The 15340-nt window shown below is 42.0% G+C and overlaps 1 protein-coding gene and 1 long non-coding RNA gene across 3 annotated transcripts in view; one reads left to right on the top strand and one right to left on the bottom strand.

Moving 5' to 3' along the window:
- LOC105429461 (opioid-binding protein/cell adhesion molecule homolog) overlaps window positions 1-4005 on the bottom strand; it is a 193117-nt gene extending 189112 nt beyond the window's left edge. Inside the window, exon 1 of the mRNA XM_011642459.2 lies at window positions 3389-4005. The gene's annotated coding sequence lies outside the window, so the exon portion shown is untranslated. The remainder of the gene's footprint in view (window positions 1-3388) is intronic.
- The window catches only part of LOC148934924 (uncharacterized), a 214717-nt gene that overhangs the window by 84772 nt on the left and 114605 nt on the right, over window positions 1-15340 (top strand). The gene's annotated exons all lie outside the window — the stretch shown is intronic.

The raw sequence follows: 15340 nt of genomic DNA, 5'->3' as shown, positions 1-15340 counted from the left end.
GATGACTTACGTCGCGTGAGATTGTTTTAAATGCGAGCACGCGGCAGATGCCGCGCGTGCGACGTATAATGCCGGAGTTACGACGTCGGCGCTTGTTCGAAATCAGTTCATGAATCTTCGTGCTCTTTCGCTTACGTGCCACCTAAGTCATCTTTTATATGCATCCTAACTTTCATCTTCCCTCCCTCCCTCCCTCCCCCGCGTCTCTCCTTTCTTATTCCATGCGACGAATATGCGCGGAATGCGACGACGCGACGCACGAGATACTTTTTTATTACGTGACATAACTTTTATTCGTCTTGCCGTTAAATTCTTTGATTAGCAAATGGATATTCGACATATAGAATTGTATGGAAAAGAGACATACGGTTGTTGAGAAAAAAAGTTCATTGAAAATGTCTCTTACATAAGTGGAACTGTATGCGACATTTTGGCGATACGTCAGAATTCTTCGCAGTGGCATGCATGATGTTTAAAATTTATCTCTTCTCCCATTTTGATCGATATCCCGTCGTTGTCCTTCTTCCTCTCTTTTAAACGTCAATTTTTCCCTTTCTCTCTTCCGTTCGTTTCCCAATTTTATATATTCTGCATGTTTATTATTCAAAGGACTCGCAAATATATCGCTCACCTATCAGGGATATTAATTCAAAAGTCAAACGGCGCCGGATTAAAATAGGACTGATCTCAGTTGAAACGTGAAAGGTTCAATAATGTCTTCCTTGTTCTTATCTCACATCTAAATGTATTATAATTCTCATTTATATTCCTTTATCCCAATGCTGATGTTACAGTCGTCGTAGCTGCTACGCAGCCGAAAGCGTTGAGCTCGTATTTGAATTTTAAACAGTATTCGTCGTTTCCTAGAAGATCGATTGTTATCATCCCTTGATGATCTCTCGTCCGCATTAGGATGATAACATTTTTCGGAAAGAGGAACATTCCTGCCATGTTATTCATACATTTCCTATTTTATATTTTAACCCTTCCCAGTTCCGGAGATTCTTAATATGATAAAGTTCGTAATATAATTTAATCATAGCTTTATTGGGAATCATTTTTGTTCAATTAATATCACGAGATGTGTAACAATTGTACAATAATTGTACAATAAGCTTATCTTTCACGGATTACCAATAGCAAAATCAAATCGACAATTTAACGCGACATTTATTAAATTATACATGTATCGCAATTAGTTTTGATACAATCTTTTGACAATACGTTCACGATCGAAGTGAAGTGACAGGTACTATCTCTTTCACGAGTGCTGTCTAATTCGGACGTGGACACGTATGATGATCCGAAATTCCAAATTTGAAACGCATTTGCGGTTAGTCAGCCATGATGTAATTAGGATGAAGCATCATGTTCCACCACTGAGAATTATGATTTTCGATCCGGATATATATTCCTGATGAATGCGTTTATATCCCGCGAGTTAATTAACTCGCTCGACCAACTGGCTGTCTTGTAATTTTACAAAACACGTGCTTTCAATTATCAAGCGGTTATATTATAATAATTTGTCGAAATCCTTTGTTGTCAATAAACCACTATCTTGATCGTTGAATTCATTCTGTTTTGTTTTCTACGTCACATATGTGTAATTTACTTATATTATGCGTCAATCTCTTCTTGTTTAATACAAATTAATATAATTAATATAATTTAATATAAATTAATATAATTTAATATGTAATTAGTGTAATTTAATATGTATTTTATACATAAAAAAATTTAATTCGATTAAGATCGTTCACGTCGCAAAGAAACCTCTATCTTGAAAGAGTTTCTAAAATTTTTTGTAGAAAGACGTAATATTTTATTTCATAAGAATAACATACAACATTGTAATGTGCTTTTTAATTTTCATTTTCAAGAATAATACAATTAGTATTTTACTAACGTAATATGTTATTTCGTAATATGTTATTTTATAAAAATAACGTACAACATTATGATGTGCTTTTTAACTTTAATTTTCAAGCTCGTTAATTTACAATATATTGAATTTAAGAGGTGAATGAACGAAAGAAAGGAAAGAAAAAAGAGATAAGAAAGAGAAAGATCGAACGCAAGAAACGCGGCGATATTCCAGGAGAATGAGAGGGGGGAGAGGGCTGGAGGGTTGGAATGAAACGCGCTGATGTTTCCGCAAGCACCTAACTATCGGCCATTCATTATGGTAGCCGCTTCAGTGGTTCGAACTGGCGCAATTCATACTGTGACATGATGCTTGATAACAAAGGCGACCCGGGGATCTCTCTCCTTATTAATAGACGACCGGGTCCGCCATAACTAAGGGCAAAATGGTTAAAACCACCTACTCTCACCAGTGAACGAAGATCGAGAATAACGTATGACGCACGTCCGCCGGCCCTTTAAGCCCGCACGATCCCAGAGGGAGGAAAGCGCCGGTGCAATAATTAGGAGTGCATTACACGGTGACGTGTGTGCACGTGCGTTAATTCTTACCGATCCTTGAATTATCGCTCGATTAATTTTGGCGCTAATCCCTCAAATTCGCTATTTTCGTCTTTTCGATGCGTCTCTGCGCGACCCCGCTTACTCGGCAAGCGACAGAAAAAGAAAGGCACTTCCGCTTTTGCGACGGTTTTTCGCGACGTACCATGATCGATTGTGACGTATCACGTTCATCAACTGCGAAAAGAGGACGACACATATTGACTTTGCCCACTTGGAATCGCTTTTTGACATTACGCCGCGCGATCATCGCTTATCTCCTATCTCCACGATCTCTGCTCGAATATACTATTAGACTCGTATAAACCGCGCTGTGTAATTAACTAAATTAATTCTACGTCTGTGATCTTGCAAAACGATAAGCGAGCTTCTTTTTTTTTTTTCAATTAATTAATCACCAACGTGAAACGCTTATGATAAACTATCACGATAAACTGAGCCAGGAGTCGGTACATCATAAAATAAAAGAGAAAATTTTTTTTATTGCTTTTATTTAGTATGTCTACGAATTCGCATAAAATTGTTTATGGCCTTTAAAAGTCTTGTAGAAGGTTAAAAGTCTTGTAGAAGGGAAAGCCGTGATACACGTGACGAGTCAGTGTGCTCGTTTATATCAACGTGAGCCATCGTGGAAAGCAGCACTTTCACAACGTCGCTCTTCACTTCACATTGTATTTTGTTTCCGTAGCAAGATTTACCATCGGACTATTACAACGCGCATTTGTCTCACGATCGATGCTGTTAAGGTCGTAAAAGCAAAGACAAGATTCAACTGTGTGTGTGTGTGTGTGTGTGTGTGTGTGTGTGTGTGTGTGTGTGTGTGTGTGTGTGTCGTGTGTGTCGTGTGTGTCGTGTGTGTGATGTGTAAGGAAGAGAGCGGTAAGAAAAAAAAAACACTCACCTATTACGTCGCCTCTTACGAAGACTGCGCTCTCCTTCGCGCACGAAGCACTAACCGAAGAAAACTGGAGAATCTCTGCTCACTGATCACTTGTCAAACAACGCCGGTTCTCCCCCCACAGCACACTGTTAATCGGCTCCCTTCGCGATCGTTCCGGATCGCGAGGTCACGAGATCTATCGCTCAACGAAAGTTCTTCAGTTCAACCGAATATCCGAAATATTCAGTTGTATCGCTCGCGCGCGATATTCAGCCCGCGCGGAGAATCCGCGCGATTGATCCGGCGGCTCTCGTGCACAGATGCACAGGGATGCTGCGGTCGCCGCGCCGCGCCGCGCAGAACGAGAGCGAAAGGGGGAGAGAGAGAGAGAGAGAGAGAGAGAGAGAGAGAGGGGGAGGGAGAGAGAAACAGAGAGGATGGTCTCTCGCGCGGCAAAGGCGCGTGCGGTCCGGACACGGAACGTGAGTGCCGCTTGGTAGAAGCGACTGAACCGCCAGGCCGGCGGAGCGCGCAGGTCCTACGGAACGTCCCACGTCGAGCTCCGGCCACGGCCGGCGGACAGGTAGCTCGTCGCACTCGGCGAGGGAAAATACTGCCGCCGCGTGCGTCAACCCCCGGAACGTCGCCAAGAATCCGCCGCTTAATACCAGTTCGAGCCAGCGGCGGAGGCCACGAACTCCGCGAACAAGGGACGGAAATGCGCATATGCGAGAGTTTCGGATGGGGGAGAGTTTCGACCGGGGGATAGATGGCTAGATACGGATAGGTAGAGATATCTCGCGTGTTCTAAAAATGAAATTCCTCGGAGAATTATTATTTAATCCCTTCGGAACGCCGAACACGGGGACATGGGGGAGGGGAGGATAATACACTTAGAGATACTCCCCCGTTCGATTGTTGTTGTATTTTGTAAACGATTTTAAATTATACGTCATGTAATAAGATTAAAATTATTCTATTAAAAGTTGATAGCTCTTACATCGGATACAGAAATACGAAGTAGTGTGTGTGAGAAAGAGATCGTGCGATATATCGTTACGTAATTATAATGAATTTTAATGAATAATTGTAGCTTAATTGTGATATCTGGAAAAATTTCAATTAAGTAATTAAATTCGCAACGATAATTACGTTGGAAACGAGTAGGATTAAGCATCGCTTCGGAGTAACGATTTATGAACCAAGTACTACATTGTCACAGGATTTCCAAGGGCTATGGAATTCCGATTTAATTAATTAGTGCATGTAATAATGTGACGGATGTTATGGTTGACGAGCGATGTGATAACGAGTATCACGCGATGGGAAGAAGTTCGTTTCGCGTTTCACGAAAAATTCCTAATATCTCTATCTCTCTTTCCGGAAGTTTCGGCGTCGAAGCGCGCCGAAAGCGGTTTCTATAAAATATTACAGGTAACGCTGCCATTTTTCTGGACATGCAATTATATCCAGCACGCATTCACGGACGAAATTTTCGTGCTCTTCGTGATTATCGCGTTTCTACGAACGTTCTGGAAAAGCTCGTCGCAATTAGTCAGTTGGTCGATATCGCGACTGCCGTCCATTTGCAAAGGTATGAAAACAAATTCGCGTTGGCACGTTCCAAAAGAGAAAGGGAAGAAGAATAAGATAGTTATTCTCTTCAATCTATTCAGTGGTACGTGTGTATGTGTGTGCATAATATACATTGGGAATTATATACGATAGAGGTACTATTTATTCGGCGTAATATATGTATGTTTCTATAATATAGACATTGTGCCGAGGATTCACGAAACGCGCTGCCTCGCCGCATATAAATTTCGCGTAAATGAATTAGCCGTTTTGGATCGGTTTATTCGCGTGTATCATCCTCTCCTCCCGTAAAACTGGAGGAGCTTATTACTGGCTAATACTACTTCGCTCCTTATTTATGGCCGGACAAGGGCGCACGCCGAGCCGCGCCGCGCCGCGCCACGCCACGCCACGCCGGTGTAATACGTGTGGCATGCGAATATCGAGTTGCGCGATTCACCATGCATAATATTAGCACGATATTATAGTTCCGCCGTGGATTATAGGTAGGGGCCGGGCCGAATACCTAATAAGGATTTTACGACTCTCTAGGAAATCCGTGATTAGGTTCTCAACTATGCGAGCCGAGTCGCACAACGTAACTATCACTCGCGCGCATTCGAGCATTCGTACCTCATCGACATGCCGCCGGCTCCGTGTCCGGATGGATATTGATCCGAGACACAGAGACGAAGCCTCCGACGTTATCGTTAGCGAAATATAGAGACCGAAGCGAGATTGAAACTTCGTTATGTAGGGAAAAAAAAAGTCTTGCGACCGACGTCGCGAGATTTGCTTCTAAAGAGTGACACGCGTCTCGCGGAACGTACGTCCTTTACGTACTCGCATGGGTCAAAGCACGCGTTTTTCATCTACATCTGACTGCTAAATTAAAAGTTAATCGGGTCGAAAGTAAATTTTGTTATATCGCGTCGTCGGCGCATTTCTTTTGTGGCAAGACCAGAGACTTGACGTACAAGAATGGTAGAGCCTTTACTCTCTCAAAATTTGTTCATGGCACACGCGTACCGTTCGCATTTAGATTCCGTGCAAGAGTTCACTTTGCGGGTCTCATTTCACGTCCTTTACCCCCGCCGACGTAAAGTAAGAAGCGGAATTTATAGAATTCACGATGAAATCGTTGTTCCACTAGGTCTCGCGCTGCTTTCCAAGATAAGAACCAATAAATAAAGATATCCATTCAAGGCATTCCGATTATTGATTATGCATGAATCGCGTCAATATATTTTCAACCCTCAAGATTATACACATTTTAATTGTACACATAATTATTTTTATCCGCTACATATTTATCTCAATGCTTTAAATTGATTTAATTAATTTGATACATTTTTTTTTCCGAAATATCGCGGGCCAAAATAAACGAACGAGAAATAAAAGATTTTGTTAGGCCGTGAAACACGATATCTCAGTCTCGAACGCGTTCGATTTTATATTGTAAAAAAAAAAAAAAATGAAAAAAAATGTGTGGCTCATATAAAAATCTCAATATTCGTCGTGCCAACGCGTAATTGGACACGGGAGATTCCGCGCGGAAATTGCTTAGAATTTGGCGGAGAATACGGCAAATGATCTTCACGGTCCGTCGGTTACGTTTGTAAGGGAGCTGTTTCACCTGCGGCTTGTTATTAGATTTTCGACAAGTTCGAATACTTATTTAATAAGATTATTCCGGTGGGCGCCGTGAGTGCGCCGCGCTCGAGATCGTCGACACCTCGTTTCGCGGGTTAAACAGTTTCTCCGCAACAGCGGCGCCTGCGGAGCTCGCGCGTTTATCGATTCGCGTTCGCGCGTTTACGTTTTTTCGCATATGATTTATTAATGCGCATACCACGAAGCGTGATGCTTCGTCTCAATTAGCGTCACCCATTCTCGCACTGGCGGTTTTAAAAGTGATCGAGATAGGCAGTCGGCCCGAGCGCCGAAAAATGAAACGCTCGATGTTACAGTAAAAAAAAAAAAAATATTCCAGATATTTCTCTATGTATATCTAGATAATTTATAAGTCATCTGACATTCTGTTAGTATAACTTAATTATCTCATTTTTTAATAGAGATTCAAATTTTTAAGCAAAAAATAGAGAAGTGCGTGATAAAAATTTTAATACGCGCTATGCACGTGGTAGCAGAGAAGTTCATAATAAAATTAAGATCTCTATTGCGAGAGGATGATTATTATTGCTGTATCAGAACACGCTATAACGTTGTAATGATTTTATGAACGTTATCGATTCACGACTTTTACTTTACGCGTCGCGATCAAAACGAATGACGCAATCAAAATGAATCCGTGTTCAAAAGAACTTAATCGAATATATAGCGATGGCTATCGCGAATTGCGACTGCTGTCGATATCATCTGCGTTTTGCTTTCCGATGCAATTGAAGAAACTTGTTATAAATTCTCGACGATGTTACGCCTTGCAACGATATAAATGTGTAAAATAATCGGTCTCCGTCATGTTAGATTTCAATGATAAAATAATTCGTAATCGCATCGTCCATAAATCACATTTTCCATATTAAAAGTAACTTTTTCTTTGCACATATTTTCGAAATTCATTAATACCGAAGAAGGCGAGATAAGAACCAATGACAGGAGCGCACCTCTCCTGTGGTGTAAGTTCATCAATCTTACTAAATAAATTGAAGAAGCTTTAATATATTTTAATATATTAGTCTAATTTTTAATCGTTTAATTATCAAGCTAAAAAGTTTTAATTGGATTTTAAACATTAAAATAGTAGTTAATGAAAAATTTTAGGAGTTTTATCCGCATCATGGAAATGCGGTGCGTTACAAAAAGGAAAATTATCAATAATTTCACCGGAAGAACGTGCGAACGTTCTTCCGGTGAAATTATTCCTCATTCCACGGCAATTGACTGTGCGAGATGCCGCCTTTGTGATAAATGATGCAAATACCTCACTTTCGTATACTTTGTTCTACACCGAGAATGGCTTATTTATGACCGTTGCGCCGATAATTCGTCATGCTACTCGTCGTTGCACGGGCCGCGAGCGCAATTAAACGCCATTTCGCTCGTGCGATGTCTCTGCAAGCGCAGCAGTTGCTGCACGCGCAATCATTGTTGTATCCGAAACTGCAAGCCGCGGCTCCGGAACTCCCCGAGCTTTCGAGCTTTCGAGCTGCGACGCGGGCGTCCGCGGTACGGAACTTTCGGCACGAATTTGCCTGACAAACGTCATGTACCCCCCCCCCTTTCCCCCTCCCCTCCCCCGAGCGTAACGGCAGCGGCGATCGCCACTTTTCGAATTATTACGTGCCTGCTCTTCGACTCGAAATACTCGCGACACGTGCGCTCGTTGCGCTCGGAACACATGTGACCTATCACCATCGAGCCGAGCGATGGCGAATATTTCGCGTACGCTGCTCCCTGGTTTCTGGGTCTGCTGTCGCCGAGAGCAAACAAATCTTCCGGGTTGTTTACCCGTAAATAACCGACATCGGCCAGCGCTCCAGACTTAACTTTTGACTTTGAGAATGATTATTTTAATTCGTTTGGAAGGTCAAATCGATTTATCTTAAATTTTTTTTTTTTTTGCAAAATATAATTTTTGGAACTTCGACGTACGGGGGATATCTCGGAAAATCGATACGCGAAACGCCGCGGTATCGGAATAGATACGCTGCTCTAAGCAGATGTTCAATTTTGCTATCGCCTGGAATTTGCGCAAACACGCCGCGTAACCGCGTTAACCTCATAATCTATCGTGGCGTTATTCTATCTGTAAAAGGCGGACGCGCTCCAATTATTTATTTAATGGATAAAAATCATAATAATTGACGACGGTCGGCGGAATAAATACGAACCGGAATAGGGATGATTTAAACGAAACGTTGCGGCGCAACAACGTCAGGGCTTTCCAGCGTGATAACTATTAATGTTCATTACCGCTTTTGATTTAATAACTTCGTTGCAATTTCATCGAATATTAAAAAGACATTATGACATAATGGGGTAAAGCCATTTTTGACATGTATAATATAATCCGTGACGGTGCCGCGCATAAATGTACGCGTTGCATTGTTCGTTCGACGCGCACTTGACACCTCTTGACGTACAAACGAGAATGATTATTGAATCCGAATTAATGATTAATTTCGCTTGTAAATGAAGATATACGCTGGCGATGCATTATGTATTAACATTATCCGACGTGAGGTCGGAACAAAAACACGTTCCGGCCTCTCTGTGACTGAGCGCGCGGCGATCGGTAATGATGTTATCGGTGAGCGCGGGCGGCAATGGAAGCCCCGGCACGCTTTTAGTTTATAAAGCGGGGCGAATTTCGCGAACAACGTGACGGAAGCAATTCGACCGCCGCTAACGTTGCCGTTTTTCAATTTATTACAGAATGATCTCCGCGGCAGCGGTAACGTATGCGGCCCGCACACCATCGTTGCGCTGAAATGCGCGCGTTATCCCACTTTCCCACCGTCCGCCCTTTCCTCCCCATCCCCCCCGTCGTACGTAACACACGTTCGTATACCTGCCGCTCGCAAATGTGCATTGCATTTGCGTTGCATTCATTCGTACATGTTCCGTGCAAACAACCGCGCGCGCGCGCGCGCCTGTGGTTTGGCGACCGGTATAGTTTAAAGCCTCATTTACCGATAAGGATTAATAATTAATTTAGGACTTGTAATTGATGCATTCCCTTCCCTCCCCTCCCCTCTCCTCCCCTCCCCTCACCTCCCCTCCCCTTCCCGCCCTTCTCCCTCCCTCTCCCCCACATCTCTCGTGAAAGGACAAATAAATTCGACCTCGTAATAAATTTCGATATATTATACCGCGCGTCAATATAGTCTTATTTAATAGTTCATTCGTTTTATTAATGCGCATTATTCTCGATGAGAGAGACAAAATAAAGGTTGTTTTTTTTTTTTTCACGCTATACCGAAACCGGAACGCGTGAACGCGAACGGAAACGTGTGCGCGTGTGACAAAGGACGTTTTATAATAAATTCGATCCATTATTTTTTCACGGTTATAAATACGAAATATATAGCAGCTGTCAGTACTCATTAAAATCTTTTAAAAATCTCGTGAAATTCACGATTAATCGTTTTATCTTATTAACGGATGAAAAGAAACGGATGAAATGAAAAGTATTATGACACGTTTATAAATAATATCTTGAGAAAAATGAATGAATTAACATCAACAAATTTATCTTATTTGCGTATATATTTTTTTAATGAGAATATATTTATTAATATTCAACTCGAAATTATCGAAATATGTCATATTCTTAAAAAAAGAAGGTAACAAGAATATCTATATAAACTATGGAATAACAAAGGTAGCATGTGTAATCCCGATATTATTCCAGTCTTGAAATAAGTGATAATTTATTAAGGATTTACTTTATTCAATTTTCATTTTACGCTTCGAGATAGCACGTTAAGATCGTATCCACCAATCCACCAATCGTAATCCGCGGTGCCAAAATTAAACTACGCTTTGATGCGTCATCGATCACGACGTCGAGCGGGGCGAAAGCGTTTCGCGATATTTGGAAATGCAAACGAATCGGACCACACAGCGCCGCCCAATAGCGATTTTTGCAATTTTTTTTTTGTATACAAGAGGTCATCGAATTTCGCTGGCAAATATTTACCGCCCGCCAAATACCTGACTGCTGCCGCAACGCATCGTTGAGACATTGCACGCGGATTTTGGTATTTCGGCGATGCGTGCCAAACTCCTCGAGCGTGCAGTTATGCTAATGCCGAAAAACCGTATTTGCAATTTGGTGTATCTGACGCGTTTCTGCCGCGAGTAAATGAATTCACATTGCGCAATAATTTTAAAAACTAAAGCTCCTGAAAATTTCGCGAAATGTGTGTGTGTATTTGTATAATAAGTTTGAAGTTTCAAAAATTTTGCAATAATATTCACATAAACGCGTGCGCACGCACGCACACACACACACACACACACACACACACACACACACACACACACACACAGAGAGAGAGAGAGAGAGAGAGAGAGAGAGAGAGAGGGGCGCGCGCACGCGCTTATATCTAAAAATATTGGAATTTCATCAAGAATAATTTACAATAGTGTTTTGATAAACAAAGAAGATATCTTTCAATTATTATCAGTTATATATTTTTGTATAGTTATTTACTACAATGAAAATTTTATGCTTCTATTTACGTAACGAGTACCAAAATAGAATCTTCACGTAAGATTTTTCCTACCATAAATCCCATCGTCGCGTCGTTGCGGCGAATACATTCCCGCCTCGTAGGAATGGAACGGAGCGAGAGAAGCGTGACGTTGGGTGCGTGTTGCAGTTCGTCACGCAATATTGTTGTCGTCGACGAGTAATCTCATTTAACATGTGGTCGGATCAGCGGAGAAATTTTCGCGTGGCCGGAAAAACGCGCGATGTCGAATGAAGCGACTGCGGCGGTTCTCTTCGAGACATTCTCAGGAGCTTGCTGAAGTCCGGGTCCTCCACTCTTACCATCCCTCTCCTTTCCCCCCTTTCCCCCCCTCCCCCTCCCCGGTCTCTCGACGTGTTTCCGGACGGAGGAGTGGGAGGGGGAAGGGGAGACGCGGGAGAAGTAAACGTACTCTCGGGGGAGTACGGTTACCTGGAACTTATGACGTTACGGTTCGACAACCGAGAGTACCTACCTACGTAGTCGCTCTTTCCGCATCCTTGAGCCGCGAGACTCGATTCTCCTTGCACGGTCTGGTCGTATTCACGAGTACCACGCTATGTTACATATGTGACATACATATATACGTATGTATAACGTGTCCTCGTGTTCGCCTCACGCAGCAGGGAGACGAGAGCGTTTCCGGAGATTTCACTGAGCGGGAAACCGCCTCGGCGAAATTTCGTATGACGTTGCAGTGTACCGTTTTATTGAAGTCTCACATAATGTTGTGATTATATGTGTACGCGTTTGTGTGAGTGTGTATAAGTAAGCTTCAGAGACGGTAACTTCAAAGCTAGAAGTACTGTTATAATTGTCGAAAGGCGTATCTCTTCTTCCTTTGTTCCTTGTCTAGATAAATCCTGGGTTTCTCGTTTAAGCTCCACGTTCTCTGAGGTTTATTAAAATATTGATCCCAAATTCGTTACCGTTATCAAAACAAACGCTTCTAATGTACATAATCTACCGAGATTTTGTAGCAATACCGTTCGAAGCACGCAAAGGCGATTTACGTGAAAAGAGGGGAATCACAAACGAAATTCTGGAAATGTCCGACTTGATTGAATCCTATAAATACACCGAACACAGACGCGTGTTCCGGAAAGGAAGAGAGAGAGGAGGGGAAAAAAAGAAGGAAAAAGAGACACGAAGCTTACTTGACGGAAGCAGGAATTCGATTGCACCTGCGAACAACTTTATCGCTCCAGGAGAAGCGCAATTACTGTGCCAACGTCGCCTCTCAGACTTCCACGTCCGGCAATCTAGAAGAGTATTTTTTCGATGGACGAAATTGATTCTGAGAGAAACTAGAGCCCCGGAGGCTTATCGAAAAGGTCCGCGCCCATTTTCCTTTCATTTCTATTATCTTTCCTCCTTGTCCTTTCTTGCTTTTACCTTGTTCGTCAACCAGACGAGCCACCCTTTGAACAATCGACCGGCATTGGTGCTACAGTACGAGCAAGCACGATGAGATTCCTTAACCTGGATAACTTAAGAAAATCGATTCGAGCGAGCGAGAATAGGACGAACAATTCGTAGTCATACATAGTCATACTGATTTATAACAACATTGGATCCTCCCTGCCATTTGATATTAGATCAGGTTTGTACACTCAGAGAAAAAGGTCGTGCCAGCGACTAGAAATTTATACGCGAATAGCGCCTCAACTATGTATAATAATATTGTAATAAAAAACAATCAACGAATTATATAAAGCAAGAAAATGTCGTATAATAATATTAACCATTTATAGTAAATCGATAAACTAATATATACCGTTGTTGTCGATATGTATTTTTTAAACTTATCTCAATGATATTGTGATATTATGCTTACTTCAGAAAAATTTTGTTTCTAAACTGGAAAAATGTAATGTCACAGTCTATTTGTATGAAGTCTACATAACTGTGTAATTATAGTTGAGTCGTTATTTCACTATAGATTAATAATTCACATATATTGTTACCATGACTATATTTTTATTGTATTCAATACTATTTTCGTACTTATTACTTTGAAAAACTGTAGCAGATATTTAAGTTGCAGATATTTAAATTTCATAATTATCGTAAAAGTATAGTTAGTCAAAACTATTTTTTTGTTTTCTCTTGTTTAATTCTCTTGTATAATTATACATTTATCATTATTAAAATTCTTAAATACAACACAAAAAAATCACCAATAAAATGACAACGAATTTTATTTATTAAAGGTTCAAAGTGGTGATAATAAAAGTATCATGGCGCGGATATTAATCCAATGACGTACGCGAAATGAACTGAGTAGAGAAGCGGAATTGCTTGCAAGTCGGGGAAATTAACAGGCAATTAAGTGCACATAATAATTGAACGAATAATAATGATATGGAAGCACCGCGACAATCGATATTACTTCCACGGCGAGTGAACATCGACGTTGCATGATGCGGACCTATGAGCGAACGGAGCATTTAGCCCGGGCTTATCCCCGAGATCTCGGTATATTCGCGGTAATACTCGGCCATTTATAACCCCGCAGTTAAAGGGCATAAATCACGGGGGAAAGTAAATGTACGCACATTTAAGTTACTACCGCGGACGCGTGGTGTACGTGCCATTTCGCCATTGTTCCGACGGCCAAGATTCACGGCGCCCTGCTCGCCCGGCTTTTGGAATATGATCTTGCTCTTTAGTACATCGAGAGAGGAAGCGAGATGAAGAGGTAGAGAGAGAAAGAGAGGGGGAGAGAGAGAGAGAGAGATGATGGGAGAACCACATTCGCTTGAAGCTCTTTTCCCGCAAACAACGTAACGCGCAGCGAAATTGTACTCGACATTTTAATGCGATCAGCGCTACGATGAAATGCTTTTAATATATCCTTCATGCGCATACATTATTTAGTAAAATTATGGTTCTCGAGAAATGGGGATTTCAAGTGATTGCAGTTTTAAAAACTGCGTTAATATGGGACAATAAGCAATAGATAATCGGGAAACTTGTTTTTAAATTATAATAGACATCGAGTTTCCTAATGATTGTGTCCTAACGAACGTTAAATATTAAAATTGCGGGAGTTTGAAAATTGATCTTCATGCAGAGAGAGAGAGAGAGCGGAACGTTAGACGTGTCTGTGACCGGGTTGAAAATGTATATTAGTGCGGCGAAAGTTACAGTGGAACTAATTTGACGCAGTGGGCTCCTTTGGTTTCACGGCCTGTGAATCTCAATTTTATGTACGAACTTGTTCGGCGAGTTGCTCATTCAAGTTGGAATTAGGTGCGCTCTTGAAGGGGGCATTTAAGTAACCATGATGGGCACTCGTTACGGCACGACACGAAGGTAAACTCGTGACACACAGAGTTGATGAGCACGGCACATACGGTATAGCAAAATGTGTATTTCTCAAAACGTTGAATATACATCCGGCACGGGATACTAGGTACCCCCATCCACGGGGTGAGTTTTTCATTAAATTTTACAGTCGTCCGCCTGAGCGACTGTAAAACCATCCTTTAAGTATTGTATTTCGCAACGAGTCTGGCGTCGCGTCTCGTAATTTCGACAAAAATGTAAATTTAAATAGTTCCGGATATCCGGAATATTCAGATTCTCGATAGACGGATGGATTGCGGTCGTAGACATCGGCGGGAGAAATAGGGGTAGGAGCAGAGAGCGGTGTTTTCGTACGAGAGCGATCGGATGTTTAAAATTGCGCATAGAATCAGCTCGGCGTACTAACCAGACTACCGTCACGCCGATATCGAAATACCGCTGGATTCCGTGGAACGAAAATACAGTGGTACTCTCGGGCGAGCCGACCGGGATATTGATCTCGCATGGCTGGAGAACCGTGGACTCCCGGAGGCTTGCTGCAGTATTAAATGTTGTTGTAGGACACCGCTGACACCGTTACACGACGACGTTTCGCGACGCGGAATATTACGGAAAATTTACTCCGACCGCCGCACACGCGGAACGTTCACACGTAGTCGCGTCATGTGGCCCGAGTCATTCGTTAGAGAAATCGCCCCGGATGAGGAGAGACGGAGAAAGAAAGGGGGAGAGAGGGTGAGATATTTCATTCTGGAAAATGTATTCTCCAACGATAGAATGTGACGCGATACGTAAAATCGGAAATATTAATGCCGCCGGATGCGCCCGCATTCACCGTGATATGTTCGCCGTCGTTGATTTTTCG

This window comes from Pogonomyrmex barbatus, unplaced genomic scaffold (assembly GCF_055798465.1).
Source record: "Pogonomyrmex barbatus isolate J1 unplaced genomic scaffold, ASM5579846v1 scaffold7, whole genome shotgun sequence".
In the NCBI taxonomy this organism is placed as follows: domain Eukaryota; kingdom Metazoa; phylum Arthropoda; class Insecta; order Hymenoptera; family Formicidae; genus Pogonomyrmex; species Pogonomyrmex barbatus.
Note: the sequence above shows the minus strand (reverse complement) of the source record. Positions and strands in the feature narration are given on the sequence as shown.